Genomic DNA, 18,045 nt, shown 5'->3' with positions numbered 1-18,045 from the left:
GAGCCTTTTTCCTTTTTCTTTTTGATAAATTTTTTCTAGTTTTTTTTCTTTTTGAGATGGATGTGATACCACGTGATGCGAGATTTTCTTAAAAAGAATTAAGATGAAGGTGATGTTTTTTTAATCTTTTTTTCTTTAAGATGGGAAACACACTCACAACTTCCTCTTGAGCGGCCCGCGATAGCGATGCCATCCATGGCGCCTTTACGCCCGTGGCAAGCGGCCTAGGTCCAGGATGTTACATGGTCGACACGCCAGATTATAGCTCCATGGGAAGTGAGGAAAGTGCCGTGGTGGAACTCAATGATGGGGAGATCTAGGCTCTTTACCAACAGTTAGGCAATCCAACGCAAGATGCAGCCTGGCTAGTTGAAGCTCATTTCGACCATAGGCAAAGTGTCCAAGGAAAAGTGATGCCTGGAGCGCGGAGCGGCTGTCGTGGATATAATCCAGACAATGCTACGGGGGTAGGAATGCAGAGGCAATCGTATCTACCGAAGAATGGAAATAGGAGTATGCACAGGGAATTATACAGGTTCGGGCCCTATTCGGTGGAGGTAATACCCTATTCTATGGTGCTCTTAGCTCTTGGTGTAACCTACAAGTCGTGAATGTTCAACCCTCAGCCCAAGTGAAAGATCGTGGATGTCGCCTAGAGGGGGGGGGGTGAATAGGCGCTTTAAATAATTACGGTTTAGGCTTGAACAAATGCAGAATAAAACTAGCGTTTAATTTGTCAAGCACAAAACCTAAAACAACTAGGCTCACCTATGTGCACTGATACGTCTCCAATGTATCTATAATTTTTGATTGTTCCATGCTATTATATTATCTGTTTTGGATGTATTGTATGCATTATTATGCTACTTTATACTACCTCCATTCCTTTATATAAGGTGTATTTGTTTTTTGATAAAATTCTACAATGTAAGGTGCATTTGTTCTAATTTTTCGTAATTTCGATCTTGGCCCTCCAGAAAAAGGAAAGTACTTTCCCCCTGATTGCATGTATCTCCTTGTAGAGAAAGAAAAGGAAACTATCTCTCTCCCGATTGTGTGTATCTTTTTCTTTCCTAGCCTAAATGATTTATTTGCCGCTAATTTACAAATTAGAGAAGGGCAATTTTGTACATAATTATGTGCCTTGGTCACCGTGCTGAAAATAATACACCTTAGATAAAGGAATGGAGGGAGTATTATTTAAACCTACATCCCAGTGCCAGTTTCTGTTTTTTCCTTGTTTTTGAGTTTCGCAGAAAAGGAATATCAAAGGGAGTCCAAGCGGAATAAAACTTTACAATGATTTTTTTGGACCAGAAGACACCCAGAGGACTTGGAGTCCAAGCCAGAAGACCCACGAGGCGGCGGCAAGGGTGGAGGGCGCGCCCTAGGGAGGGGCCTACCTTGTGGCCCCCTCGGGAGTCCCCTGACTTACTTCTTCGTCCTATATATTCACATATATTCCAAAACCCTCGGAGGCATCCACCAAAAATATTTTTCCGCCGCCGCAACCTTCTGTTCCCGTGAGATCCCATCTTGGGGCCTTTTCCGGCATCATGCCGGAGGGGGATTCAATCACGGAGGGCATCTACATCAACCCTATTGCCCTTCCGGTGAAGCGTGAGTAGTGTACCTCAGACCTACGGGTCCATAGCTAGTAGCCAGAGGGCTTCTTCTCTCTCTTTGATTCTCAATACCATGTTCTCCTCGATGTTCTTAGAGATCTATCCGATGTAATCTTCTTTTATGGTGTGTTTGTCGAGATCGATGAATTATGGATTTATGATCAACTTATCTGTGAATATTATTTGAATCTTCTCTAAATTCTTATATGCATGATTTGATAATTTGTATTTCTCTTCGAATTATCAGTTTGGTTTGGCCAACTAGATTGGTTTTCTTGCAATGGGAGAGGTGCTTAGTTTTGGGTTCAATCTTGCGTGATTTCTGTTGGGAATCATTGCATGAAAAACAAAAAAAATTCTACGCTTACGCAATGATCTATCCATGGAGATGCATAGCAACGAGGGGGAGAGTGTGTCTACGTACCTGATACGTCTCCATCGTATCTACTTTTCCAAACTCTTTTGCCCTTGTTTTGGACTCTAATTTGCATGATTTGAATGGGACTAACCCGAACTGACGTTGTTTTCAGCAGAATTGCCATGGTGTTATTTTTGTGCAGAAATAAAAGTTCTCGGAATGACCTGAAACTTCACGGAGATTATTTTTGGAATAAATAAAAAATATTGGCGAAAGAATCAACCAAAGGGGACCCACCACATGTCCATAAGGGTGGAGGGCGCCCCCCCACCTAGGGCGCGTCCCCTGTCTTGTGGGTCCCACGGATCTCCACCGACCTCAACTCCGACTCCATATATTCGCGTCTGGGGAGAAAAAAATCAGAGAGAAGGATTCATCGCATTTTACGATACGGATCTGCTGCCACCTCTTGTTCTTCCTCGGGAGGGCAGATCTGGAGTCCATTTTGGGCTCTGGAGAGGGCAAATCGTCGCCATCGTCATCATCAACCATCCTCCATCACCAATTTCATGATGCTCACCGCCGTGCATGAGTAATCCCATTGTAGGCTTGCTGGACGGTGATGGGTTGGATGAGATTTACCATGTAATCGAGTTAGTTTTGTCAGGGTTTGATCCTAGTATCCACTATGTTCTAAGATTGAAGAAGAGAGTCTCCCACAAGCTTGGGGGAGGCTTCTCCAGTTACTTAATGCTTTGCCTGATCATCCTCTCAAGAAAAATGAAATACTTGATATCTTTTATAATGGACTAACCGATGCTTCCAGAGACCACCTGGATAATTGTGCTAGTTGTGTTTTCAGGGAACGAACTGTTGAGCAAGCTGAATTGCTATTGAATAATATATTGAGTAATGATAATGATTGGACACTTCCTGAACCAACTCCTAAGCCAACTCCGAAGAAAAGGGGTATTCTATTTCTCAGTCCTGGAGATATGCAAGAGGCAAAGAAATATATGAAAGAAAAAGGTATTAAAGCTGAATATGTTAAGAATTTACCGCCTATTGAAGAAATACATGGTCTTGATAACCCGACACAGGTAGTAGAGGTAAACTCTTTATATAGATTTGATGAAGGTGATATTCCTCATAATAAGTCTGCTAGTCAATGCTTAGATGAGTTTGATAATTTTATTGTTAAACAAGAAAACTTCAATGCTTATGTTAGTAGACAATTGAAACGTAATGCTTACATGCTTGACCACTTGGGAAATTATACGAGTAGAACTGTTAATGATCTTAAGCTTATTAGTAAACATGCTTCCATGGTTACAACTCAAGTAGAACAAGTACTTAAGGCACAAGATGATTTGCTTAATGAGTTGAATAGTAAGAATAATGATAATGTTGTTAGGGTTATGACTAGAGGTGGTAAAATGACCCAGGAACCTTTGTATCCTGAAGGCCATCCTAAGAGAGTTGAGCAAGATTCTCAGAGAATTAATACTGATGCACATAGTCCTTCTAATAAAAAGAAAAAGAAAACTGACAGGACTTTGAATGCTTCTAGTGAACTTGTTATAGATACACCTGAGAATCCCAATGATATTTCTATTTATGATGCTGAGACACAATCTGGTGATGAACATGAACCTAGTGATAATGCTGACAATGATGTTCATGTTGATGCTCAACCTAGTAATAATAATGATGTAGAGATTGAACCTGTTGTTGATCTTGATAACCCACAATCAAAGAATCGATATTATGATAAGAGAGACTTTGTTGCTAGGAAACATGGTAAAGAAAGAGAACCATGGGTTCAGAAACCCATGCACTTTCCTCCTAAACCATCCAAGAAAAAGGATGATGAGGATTTTGAGAGCTTTGCTGAAATGATTAGACCTATCTTTTTGCGTATGCGTTTGACTGATATGCTTAAAATGTCTCCTTATGCTAAGTATATGAAAGATATTGTTACTAATAAAAGAAAGATACCGGAGGCTGAAATTTCCACCATGCTTGCTAATTATACTTTTAAGGGTGGAATACCAAAGAAACTTGGAGATCCAGGAGTACCAACTATACAATGCTCTATTAAAAGAAACTATGTTAAAACTGCTTTATGTGATATTGGAGCCGGTGTTAGTGTTATGCCTTTCTCTTTGTATCATAGAATCGAATTGAATAAGTTGACACCTACTGAAATTTCTTTGCAAATGGCTGATAAATCAACTACTATACCCATCGGTATTTGTGAGGATGTGCCTCTTGTGGTTGCAAATGTTACTATCTTAACGAACTTTTTATTCTTGATATTCCCGAGGACGACAGTATATCGATCATCCTTGGTAGACCCTTTTTGAATACTGCAGGGGCTGTTATTGATTGCAACAAAGGCAATGTCACTTTTCATGTTAATAGTAATGAGCATACGGTACACTTTTCGAAGAAACAACCTCAAGTTCATAGTATCAATTCTATTGGAAAATTTTCAACTATTACTATTGGAGGTTTTGAATTCCCTCTTCCTACTGTCAAAAAGAAATATGGTATTCTTATTGTTAGGGACATGCATATCCCCGTTGAGGTAACCTAGTGTTATTCGAAAGTTCTCCGGTTTCATGCCATTCGAAAGAAGTTTGTTAATAAGACTTGATCAACCTTGTTAATGGATTCCTTTTGATGAGCATGAGATGGATGAATTTAGAAAGCACAACTTTCTGTACCCACTTTTTACTTTCTATTATTTAGAATAAATAAAGCAAAAATAGTATTTTATGTCTGTTTTCTGAATCATCCATGAAATAAAAAATGTCCCGAAAATAAAAGTTCTCCAAATGCCCTGAAAATTTAGTATGATTTTTATAGAATATTTGAGAATTTCTGGCACTGAGAACACACCAGGGGGCTTCACCAGTGGACCACAAGGGTGGAGGGCGCGCCCCCTGTCTTGTGGGTCCCACATGAATCCCCTCCACTTATTCCAGCACCCATCCACTTTGTCTTCCTCCAGAAAAAAAACATCTTATAGATCAAACCCGTGTTCTTGCTCATTTTGCTGCTATTTTCGATCTCCTTGCTCAAAGCTCCATTCACAAAACTGCTTTGGGGGATTATTCTTCGGTATGTGACTCCTCCAATGGTCCAATTAACTTTTGTTCTAGGGCTTTATTTATTGCAAATTTTTGCTGCTGTGGTGACCTTGTTCTTGAGCTTGCATGACAAATTTATATGGCCCAAAGTAGTTTTGATGCATGATATAGCCTCTAGGCACCTGTAGGAGTAGTTGCTATCAATTTTGTTGAGTTTGGTTCACTTTTATTTTGAGTCACTAAATATTTCAGAAATTTTCACAGAAATAAAATGATGTGGAGATTGTTGAGAGGATCCTCAAGCCGGGGTTTGAAGGAAAAAGAAAATGAAGAGAAGGAAAAGCCCAAGTACAATCTCCCTCGCTCCACGGAGATTCGGCCGTGTGAATGGCCATGTGATGCATTCTTGGAGGCGGCGAAATTTATGAGGATTTCTATTATTTGGCTGAGAATGCAGGCATCACTGACTTTCTCCACGATAAGTGTGATCAATACCTCCTACTCACTAATACTTTCGTGCAAAATTTTCACTTTCATGCTAGGAGATCACCACCCACAGTAGGGTTTCACTTATATGATGAGCATAAGGAGATGATGCTTCATGACTTCTGTGAGGTTTGTAAATTACCTTATGAGGGTAGCGTCGACGAGCCACGTCCTAGAGACGTGGAAGATTTTATTGATGAAGTTACCATAGGGGAAGGGAGAGAGCGGTCGAAAGCTAGAGTGTCTAGTTTACATTTTCCTGGTCCGCGCTACTACTCATTATTTGTTGGGAGATGTTTAATTGGTCGCGGGGACAGTGGAGGCCTTAGTGCTCCTGACCTTGCCATTTTGCGCCATGCTTTACTTCGTGATAGAACTTTCAGTTTAAGCGCTATGGTTGCTAAACGGTTGAGTTTAAACCATACGAAGGGTCCTATTTTCAGAGGTATCTTCGCCTCCCGTCTTGCTAGACGCTTCGAGATACCCATTAGGCATGATGATAAAGAGGAGAAACTGCTACCCATATACTTAGATTATGAAAGCATGGTAGCACATAATTTTATTCTCTATGATAAGGAAAAGAGACTCATTTATAATCTGGTATTTAGCAAGGAGGCTTTTCAGATTATTACCTTGCCTGCAGCTACTTTGTTCGATATTCATTCAGGCAGGTACTTCGTTTTGCCCGCGGACATTCATGCATACTGGGAGGGGACACGATCCCCAGTTCCTAAGCCAGAGCCATCACCTGATCCATATCATGTGTCTATTTATCAGTGGGAGCCATAGGAGCTCGCTAACCAGTTGAACCCCCAGGATCCTCCTATGTACACCGGAGAGGGCTACTTTGACCCATGGGCCTAGACCAACTTAGGCCAAAAGCCTAAGCTTGGGGGAGTACGTAATTCTCACCGACATTACATTCATGTTCACGCACTCATTTCAGTTGTCGGTGTTCATTGATGACCCACAAGTGTAGGGGATCTATCTAGTCCTTTCGATAAGTAAGAGTGTCGAACCCAATGAGGAGCAGAAGGAAATGACAAGCGGTTTTCAGTAAGGTATTCTCTGCAAGCACTGAATTATCGGTAACAGATAGTTTTGTGATAAGGTAATTTGTAACGCGTAACAAGTAATGAAAGTAAATAAGGTGCAGCAAGATGGCCCAATCCTTTTTGTAGCAAAGGACAAGCCTGGACAAACTCTTATATGAAGGAAAACACTCCCGAGGACACATGGGAATTATCGTCAAGCTAGTTTTCATCACGCTCATATGATTCACGTTCGTTACTTAGATAATTTGATATGTGGGTGGACCGGTGCTTGGGTACTGCCCTTCCTTGGACAAGCATCCCACTTATGATTAACCCCTATTACAAGCATCCGTGACTACAAAAGAAGTATTAAGATAAACCTAACCATAGCATGAAACATATGGATCCAAATCAGCCCCTTACGAAGCAACGCATAAACTAGGGTTTAAGCTTCTGTCACTCTAGCAACCCATCATCTACTTATTACTTCCCAATGCCTTCCTCTAGGCCCAAACAATTGTGAAGTGTCATGTAGTCGACGTTCACATAACACCACTAGAGGAAAGACAACATACATCTCATCAAAATATCGAACGAATACCAAATTCACATGACTACTTATAGCAAGACTTCTCCCATGTCCTCAGGAACACACGTAACTACTCACAAATCATATTCATGTTCATAATCAGAGAGGTATTAATATGCATAAAGGATCTGAACATATGATCTTCCACCAAATAAACCAACTAGCATCAACTACAAGGAGTAATCAACACTACTAGCAACCTACATGTACCAATCTGAGGTTTTGGGACAAAGATTGGATACAAGAGATGAACTAGGGTTTTAGAGGAGATGGTGCTGGTGAAGATGTTGATGGAGATTGACCCCCTCCCGCTGAGAGGATCGATGGTGATGACGATGGTGATGATTTCCCCCTCCCGGAGGGATGTTTCCCCGACAGAACAGCTCCGCCGGAGCCCTAGATTGGTTCCGCCAAGGTTCCGCCTCGTGGCGGCGGTGTTTCGTCCCGAAAGCTTCCTTCTGATTTTTTCCAGGGTGAAAGGCTTCATATAGCAGAAGATGGGCACCGGAGGCCTGCCAGGGGGCCCACGAGGCAGGGGCACGCCCCCACCCTCGTGGCCAGGGTGTGGGCCCCCTCTAGTTGATTCTTTCTCCAGTATTTTTTATATATTCCAAAACGTGCCTCCGTGAAGTTTCAGGACTTTTGGAGTTGTGCAGAATAGGTCTCTAATATTTGCTCCTTTTCCAGCCCAGAATTCCAGCTGCCGGCATTCTCCCTCTTCATGTAAACCTTGTAAAATAAGAGAGAATAGGCATAAGTATTGTGACATAATGTGTAATAACATCCCATAATGCAATAAATATCGATATAAAAGCATGATGCAAAATGGACGTATCAACTCCCCCAAGCTTAGACCTCGCTTGTCCTCAAGCAGAAGCCGATAACGAAAAATATGTCCACATATTTAGAGATAGAGTTGTCGATAAAATAAAATATGGACATGAGGGCATCATGATCATTCTTATAGCAGTAACATATATATATATTGTCATATGATTTCTTATGCTAAAGTAATAATCTATTCACAATGTCAAGTATGAATCAGAAACTTCATTGAGAACCAACAAACTATAATCTCAGTCATTGAAGCAATTGCAATTTATCATAACATAGGAAAGAGTCAATATAAGAGCTTTTCAGCAAGTCCACATACTCAACTATCATTTAGTCTTTCACAATTGCTAACACTCACGCAATACTTATGGTTATGGAGTTTTAATCGGACACAAAGAAAGATAGGGGCTTATAGTGTTGCCTCTCAACCTTTTACCTTAAGGGTAATGTCATCAATAATAGTTTATGATAACTTACATCCAATTGAATATATATATCAGGATCTTTCCAACACAATGTGCTTGCCAAAGGATAAAATGTAAAAAGGAAAGGTGAAGATCACCATGACTCTTGTATAAGGTATAAGACAAAATTAAAAGATAGGCCCTTCGCAGAGGGAAGCAGAGGTTGTCATGTGCTTTTATGGTTGGATGCACGAAATCTTAATGCAAAAGAACGTCACTTTATATTGCCACTTGTGATATGGACCTTTGTTATGCAGTCCGTCGCTTTTATTGCTTCCATATCACAAGATCGTATAAAGCTTATTTTCTCCACACTAATAAATCATACATATTTAGAGAGCAATTTTTATTGCATGCAACAATGACATCTTACTTGAAGGATCTTACTCAATCCATAGGTAGATATGGTGGACTCTCACGGCAAAACTGGGTTTCAGGATATTCGGAAGCACAAGTAGTATCTCTACTTGGTGCAAAGAATTTGGCTAGCATGAGAGGGAAAGGCAAGCTCAACATGTTGGATGATCCATGACAATATACTTTATTTCGTATATAAGAAAACATAACCCATTACGTTGTCTTCCTTGTCCAACATCAACTCTTTAGCATGTCATATTTTAATGAGTGCTCACAGTCATAAAAGATGTCCAAGATAGTATATTTATATGTGAAAATCTCTCTTTCTTTATTACTTCCTATTAATTGCAGCGATGGCCAGAACTATGTTTGTCAACTCTCAACAACTTTATTCATCATACTCTTTATATGTGAAGTCATTACTCTCCATAAGATCAATATGATCTCTTTATTTCTTTTTATTCTTTCTTTTTCTTTTATTCCCTCACGATCATAGCAAGATAATCAAGCCCCTGACTCAAAACTAATCTTTATTATATATAGCTCACAGACTCGATTACTTAGAAGGATCATAAAGCGAAGCTCAAAACTAGATCATACTAAAACTTTATTCTACTAGATCAAGATATTACTAAAAGGATCAAACTAAGACAAATGGTAAAGATAGGAGTGTGATGGTGATACGATACCGGGGCACCTCCCCCAAGCTTGGCAGTTGCCAAGGGGAGTGCCCATACCCATGTGATTATATCTCTTTCCTTGGGGGTGGTGATGATGGAGTTGTTGATGATGTAGGCTTGTCGTCCATCTTCCAAGGCATAGGCTCACCATCATAGAAGGATGATCGAGTCTCCGGGATCCTCGCATCTGCAGCTAAACTCATCCTCTTGAATCTATATTCATACTCACAGTTTTGGTTTTGCAGGTCATAGATCCGGGCTTGGAGATGCTCGATTTTCTCATGAAGCTTGAAGATGGTCTCCCCAATGTTCTTGGCATCTAGCTTGTGGTTGTGGGTGAACTCCGCGATCATCATGTGGTTGGCGTTGAGTCCGCATTCAAACATCCCTTGGCACTTGAAAACTTGTTGCTCCATTGCTTCGAGTCTTGTCTCCACGCTTCCGGTCCTCCTTGGTCCCTCGACATCGCGGATGTGCAACAACCCATCACGCATCTCAATTGTTTGAGGGTGTGGCAGCACCTCCGCGAGGTAGGGATTGATAACCTTCTCGAAGAACTTGTCCTTGGGAGCGCTTGAAGACGTCATGGTGATCTAGATCTGTCAGAAAAACAGCTCGAAACAAAAACAGAGGATATTTGCGTGGTACGGTGGTCAAAACCTTCGGGAGATTATATAATGAATTTTTACCGACCAAAAGAAGTATTGTGCAAGAAAACAGAGTCCGGAGGGCACACGAGGTGCCCACGAGGTAGGGGGCGCGCTCAGGTGGGTAGGGCGCGCCCTCCACCCTCGTGGATGCCTCGTGTCCTCTTCGGACTACTTCTTATTTTCCTATTTTCTTAAATATTCCAAAACAGAGAAAAACTGCCATTAGAACTGTTTTGGAGTCGGTTTACTTACTCTACCACATACCTATTCCTTTTCGGAGTCTGAAACGTTCTGGAAGGTGTCCCTTATGTACTCCTCCGGGGTCACGGTGTCAATAACATTAGTTTCAACATTTATAGGATTACCTGAGATATAATGTTTGATTCTTTGACCGTTCACCACCTTCGGATTTGTGCCTTCGAAGTTGTTGATTTTTATGGCATCGGAACGATATACCTCCTCGACAACGTAAGGCCCTTCCCATTTAGAGAGAAGTTTTCCTGCAAAAAATCTTAAACGAGAGTTCAATAACAAAACATAATCACCTACATTAAACTCACGCTTTTGTATCGTTTTGTCATGCCATCTTTTAACTTTTTCTTTAAACAATTTGGCATTCTCATAAGCTTGAGTTCTCCATTCATCAAGTGAGCTAATGCCAAATAGCCTTTTCTCACCGGCAAGTTTGAAATCATAACTGAGCTCTTTAATGGCCCAATATGCCTTATCTTCTAGTTCGAGAGGTAAATGACATGCTTTTCCATAAACCATTTTATACGGAGACATACCCATAGGATTTTTTATATGCAGTTCTATAGGCCCATAATGCATCATCAAGTTTCTTGGACCAATTCTTTCTAGATCTATTAACAGTCTTTTGTAAAATTAATTTAAGCTCTCTATTACTCAGTTCTACTTGACCACTAGATTGCGGGTGATATGGGGATGCAATTCTATGATTAACATCATACTTAGCAAGCATTTTACGAAAAGCACTATGAATAAAATGTGAACCACCGTCAGTCATTAAGTATCCAGGGACTCCAAACCTCGGAAAAATAACTTCTTTAAGCATCTTAATAGAGGTGTTATGATCAGCACTACTAGTTGGAATAGCTTCTACCCACTTAGTAACGTAATCAACATCAACTAAGATATGTGTATACCCATTAGAGGAAGGAAACGGTCCCATATAATCAAAGCCCCAAACATCAAATGGTTCAATAACAAGTGAATAATTCATAGGCATTTCCTGACATCTACTAATATTACCAATTCTTTGACATTCATCACAAGACAAGACAAACTTACGGGCATCTTTGAAAAGAGTAGGCCAATAAAAACCGGATTGCAATAACTTATGTGCAGTTCTATCTCCAGCGTGGTGTCCTCCATAAGCATCGGAGTGACACTTGCGTAGGATCTGTTCCTGTTCATAATCAGGTACACAACGTCTAATAACACCATCTACCCCTTCTCTATAAAGGTGTGGGTCATCCCAAAAGTAATGTCTCAAATCATAGAAAAACTTTTTCTTTTGCTGGTATGTGAAGCTAGGTGATATAAATTTAGCAACAATGTAATTAGCATAATCATCATACCAAGGAGCAGTACGAGAAGCATTTATGACAGCTAATTGTTCAGCAGGAAAGCTATCATCAATAGGTAGTGGGTCATCAAGAACATTCTCTAACCTAGACAAATTGTCTGCAACGGGGTTCTCAGCTCCCTTTCTATCAATAATATGCAAATCAAATTCTTGTAGCAAGAGATCCCATATAATAAGTCTAGGTTTAGCATCTTTATTTTCCATAAAATATTTAATAGCAGCATGATCAGTGTGAAGAGTTACTTTAGAATAAACAATATAAGGTCAAAACTTATCACAAGCAAATACAACTGCTAAAAATTCTTTTTTAGTAGTAGCATAATTTCTCTGGGCACTGTCTAGAGTTTTACTGGCATATTGGATAACATTTAATTTCTTATCAACTCTTTGTCCTAGAACAACACCTATCTCATAATCACTAGCATCACACATAATTTCAAAGGGTAAATTCCAATCAGGTGGCTGAACAATAGGTGCAGAAATCAAGGCTTTCTTAAGTATTTCAAATGCTTCTACACAATCATCATCAAAGACAAAAGGAACATCTTTTTGTAAGAGATTAGTCAGAGGCCTAGAAATTTTTGAGAAGTCTTTAATGAACCTCCTATAAAAACCGGCATGACCAAGGAAACTTCTTATACCTTTAATGTCCTTAGGACACGACATCTTTTCAATAGCATCAACTTTAGCTTTATCGACTTCAATACATCTTTCAGAAATTTTGTGCCCCAGGACAATAGCTTCGTTAACCATAAAGTGGCACTTTTCCCAATTCAAGACAAGATTAGTTTCTTCACATCTCTGCAAAACTCAATCAAGGTTGCTCAAGCAATCATCAAAAGAAGTTACATATACGGAGAAATCATCCATGAAAACCTCAACAATCTTTTCACAAAAATCAGAGAATATAGCCATCATGCATCTTTGAAAGGTAGCGGGTGCATTGCATAAACCAAAAGGCATACGTCTATAAGCAAAGGTACCGAAAGGGCAAGTAAAAGTGGTCTTTTCTTGATCCTCTTTTGACACAGGTATTTGAGAGAAGCCGGAATAACCATCTAGAAAGCAAAAATGTGTATGTTTGGATAATCTTTCTAGCATTTGATCAATAAAAGGTAAAGGGTAATGATCCTTTTTAGTAGCTTTATTTAATTTGCGGAAATCAATTACCATTCTATAACCTGTAACAATTCTTTGTGGGATCAATTCATCTTTATCATTAGGAACAACAGTAATACCTCCCTTCTTAGGGACACAATGGACAGGGCTTACCCACTGACTATCAGCAACGGGATAAATTATACCTGCCACCAGAAGCTTTAGTATTTCTTTCCTTACCACTTCTTTCATCTTAGGATTTAACCGTCGTTGGTGTTCAACAACTGGTTTAGCGTCTTTCTCCAATTTTATTTTGTGCTGGCATAGAGTGGGACTAATGCCCTTAAGATCGTCAAGAGTATATCCAATAGAAGCACGGTGCCTCTTCAGAGTTTTCAATAATTTATTTTCTTCATGCTCTGAAAGGTTAGCACTAATAATAACAGGATATATCTTCTTTTCATCAAGATAAGCATATTTAAGAGTATCGGGTAATGGTTTAAGCTCGAACCCGGGATCACCCTTGGGTGGGGGGGGGGGGATCCCCTAGTATTTCAACAGGCAAGTTGTGTTTCAAAATAGGTCCCTGTTTAAAGAATACCTCATCTATTTCCCTTCTTTCATTCATAAACATATCATTTTCATGGTCGAGCAAATATTGTTCTAAAGGATCATTAGGAGGCACGACAATAGAAGCAAGAACAATAATTTCATCTTTACTAGGCAATTCTTTATCATGGGGTTGTCTACGAAATTTAGCAAAATTAAACTCATGAGACATATCCCCCAAACCAATAGTAACAACATCCTTTTTGCAGTCTATCCTAGCATTAACAGTATTCAAGAAGGGTCTACCAAATATAATGGGACAAAAGTTATCTTGTGGGGAACCAAGAACAAGAAAATCAACAGGATATTTAACTTTCCCACACAAGACTTCAACATCTCTAACAATCCCAACTGGTGATATAGTGTCTCTATTGGCAAGCTTAATTGTAACATCAATTTCCTCTATCTCAGTAGGTGCAATATCATGCATAATCTCTTTGTATAAGGAATGAGGTATTGCACTTGCACTAGCACCCATATCACATAAGCCATGATAGCAATGATCTCCTATTTTAACAGAAATAACAGGCATGCCTACAACACGTCTATGTTTATTTTTGGTATCAGGTCTAGCAATTCTAGTAGCTTCATCACAGAAGTAAATAACATGCCGATCAATATTATCGGCCAAGAGATCTTTAACCATAGCAATACTAGGTTCAACTTTAATTTGCTCAAGGGGTGTAAGTGTTCTAGTATTACTCTTACGAACTATAGTTGAAGCTTTAGCATGATCCTTTATTCTAACAGGGAAAGGTGGTTTCTCAATATAAGCAGTAGGAACAACAGGATCAACATTGTAAGTGATAGTCTTTTCTTCAACTTTAATAGGTGCAACTACTTTTACTTAAATGGGAGGATTATATTTAAACCACTTCTCCTTAGGGAGATCAACATGAGTAGCAAAGGATTCACAGAAAGAAGCTACTATCTCAGAGTCAAGTCCATATTTAGTGCTAAATTCACGAAAAACATCAGTATCCATAAAAGATTTAACACAATCAAACTTAGGTGTTATACCTGACTCACCTTTTTCGAGATCCCAATCTTCAGAGTTGTGTTTAATTCTTTCCAATAAATCCCATTTGAATTCATTAGTCTTCATCATAAAAGAGTCAGTACAAGAAGTATCGAGCATGGAGCGATTGTTGAGAGAAAGCCGAGCATAAAAATTTTGAAATAATTTCTCTTGAGAGCTCATGATTGGGGCATGAATATAACATTGAATTAAGCCTTCACCAAGCTTGAGCGATGCTTTCTCCTTCGCGAGGCCAAAAATTATATATATAATTACGATCACAATGAACAAGATGCATAGGATAAAACTTCTGATGAAATTCCAATTTCAATCGGTTGTAGTTCCATGATCCCATATCATCACATAGCCTAAACCATGTCAATGCCTTTCCCTTCAAAGATAAAGGGAAGACCTTCTTCTTGATAACATAAGACCTTCTTCTTGATAACATCCTCGGGCATACCTGCAAGCTTAAATAATCCACAAACTTCATCCACATAGATTAGGTGCAAATCGGGATGTAATGTTCCATCACCTGTGAAAGGATTAGCTAGCAGTTTCTCTATCATACCCAAAGGAATTTCAAAGTAAACATTTTCAGTAGGTTCAGTAGGTTGAGGAGCAACTCTTTGCTCTACTGGTCGGGGTGAAGATACCCCGAACAAGCCCCTCAAAGGATTACTTTCCATAGTAACAAGTGAGAGTAAATTTCAGCACACTATATAAATTTTTCCTTACCAAATTCCACTTACCAAAGGCGCTTCACTCCCCGGAAATGGCGCCAGAAAAGAGACTTCATGACCCACAAGTGTAGGGGATCTATCGTAGTCCTTTCGATAAGTAAGGGTGTCGAACCCAACGAGGAGCAGAAGGAAATGACAAGCAGTTTTCAGTAAGGTATTCTCTGCAAGCACTGAAATTATCGGTAACAGATAGTTCTGTGATAAGGTAATTTGTAACGGGTAACAAGTAGTGAAAGTAAATAAGGTGCAGCAAGATGGCCCAATCCTTTTTGTAGCAAAGGACAAGCCTGGACAAAGTCTTATATGAAGGAAAACGCTCCCGAGGACACATGGGAATTATCGTCAAGCTAGTTTTCATCACGCTCATATGATTCGCGTTCGTTACTTAGATAATTTGATATGTGGGTGGACCGGTGCTTGGGTATTGCCCTTCCTTGGATAAGCATCCCACTTATTATTAACCCCTATTGCAAGCATCCACAACTACAAAAGAAGTATTAAGGTAAACCTAACCATAGCATGAAACATATGGATCCAAATCAGCCCCTTACGAAGCAACGCATAAACTAGGGTTTAAGCTTCTGTCACTCTAGGAACCCATCATCTACTTATTACTTCCCAATGCCTTCCTCTAGGCTCAAACAATTGTGAAGTGTCATGTAGTCGACGTTCACATAACACCACTAGAGGAAAGACAACATACATCTCATCAAAATATCGAACGAATACCAAATTCACATGACTACTTATAGTAAGACTTCTCCCATGTCCCCTGGAACACACGTAACTACTCACAAACCATATTCATGTTCATAATCAGAGAGGTATTAATATGCATAAAGGATCTGAACATATGATCTCCCACCAAATAAACCAACTAGCATCAATTACAAGGAGTAATCAACACTACTAGCAACCCACATGTACCAATCTGAGGTTTTGGGACAAAGATTGGATACAAGATATGAACTAGGGTTTTAGAGGAGATGGTGCTGGTGAAGATGTTGATGGAGATTGACCCCCTCCCGCTGAGAGGATCGATGGTGATGACGACGGTGATGATTTCCCCCTCCCGGAGGGATGTTTCCCCGGCAGAACAGCTCCGCCGGAGCCCTAGATTGGTTCCGCCAAGGTTCTGCCTCGTGGCGGCGGTGTTTCGTCCCGAAAGCTTCCTTGTGATTTTTTCTAGGGTGAAAGGCTTCATATAGTAGAAGATGGGCACCGGAGGCCTGCCAGGGGGCCCACGAGGCAGGGGGCGCTCCCAGGGGGGTAGGGCGCGCCCCCCACCCTCGTGGCCAGGGTGTGGGCCCCCTCTGGTTGATTCTTTCTCCAGTATTTTTTATATATTCCAAAACGTGCCTCCGTGAAGTTTCAGGACTTTTGGAGTTGTGCAGAATAGGTCTCTAATATTTGCTCCTTTTCGAGCCTAGAATTCCAGCTGCCAGCATTCTCCCTCTTCATGTAAACATTGTAAAATAAGAGAGAATAGGCATAAGTATTGTGACATAATGTGTAATAACAGCCCATAATGCAATAAATATCGATATAAAAGCATGATGCAAAATGGACGTATCATTCATACTTTTTCATTGTACTATCCATGTTAGTTTATTTATTTTTCTCGCTTTCTTCTTGTGTGTTTGGAAAACCTTAAGAAAAACCAAAAAAAAAGTTGTAGCTTATTTCTTTCCATGCTTAGTAATAGTATTAAAGAAAACCCAAAAAGATTTCTTGTTCTTCTTTTGCTTGTTGGGAGCTTTCCCGTGTATATAGTTTTTCTCGTTCTTGTTTTACTTTCTTAAAAAAAAACAAAAACTCCAAAAACATTTCAGTGTGTTTCCTTGAAATTCTTTTCTTTTCTTTGGAGGTCGAGAGGAGAAGACCACGATGAAAATGTTAAGTGGCTCTCATATGCATTATTGTTGATCTAACAAAGAGCCCATATTACCTTGTCTTCTCCTTTGAATAAGTGTTTGCAGATTCCAGTTTAGTCCTATGCACGTGCACTATTATTATTATCCACACCGTTCGATCATGCAAGTGAATATGGTAAAGTGTGATGATTACCATTATTAAAGCATTGTCCCATGTGAGGAAAGGATGATGGAAGCTATTATTCCCTCACAAGTTGGGATGAGTCTCCGGACTTTACAAAAAACAAAAGAGGCCAAAGAAGCCCACCATAAAAAAGAGAGAAACAAAAAAATGAGAGAAAAGAGAGAAGGGGCAATGCTACTATCCTTTTACCACAATTGTGCTTCAAAGTAGCACCATGATATTCATGATAGAGAGTCTCCTATATTGTCACTTTCATATACTAGTGGGAATTTTTCATTATAGAGCTTGGCTTGTATATTCCAATGATGGGCTTCCTCAAATTGCCCTAGGTCTTCGTGAGCAAGCAAGTTGGATGCACACCCACTTAGTTTCTTTTTGAGCTTTCATAAACTTATAGCTCTAGTGCATCCGTTGCATGGCAACCTACTCACTCACATTGATATCTATTGATGGGCATCTCCATAGCCCGTTGATACACCTAGTTGATGTGAGACTATCTCCTTCTTTTTGTCTTCTCCACAACCACCGTCTATTCCACCTATAGTGTTGTGTCCATGGCTCACATTCATGTATTGCGTGAAAGTTGAAAAAGTTTGAGAACATAAAAATTATGAAACAATTGCTTGGCTTGTCATCGGGGTTGTGCATGATTTAAATATTTTTTGTGATGAAGATGGAGTATAGCCAAACTATATGATTTTGCAGGGATAAGCTTTCTTTGGCCATGTTATTTCGAGA

The sequence above is a fragment of the Triticum aestivum genome, chromosome 7D, assembly GCF_018294505.1.
Source record: "Triticum aestivum cultivar Chinese Spring chromosome 7D, IWGSC CS RefSeq v2.1, whole genome shotgun sequence".
Classification (NCBI taxonomy): Eukaryota; Viridiplantae; Streptophyta; class Magnoliopsida; order Poales; family Poaceae; genus Triticum; species Triticum aestivum.
Note: the sequence above shows the minus strand (reverse complement) of the source record.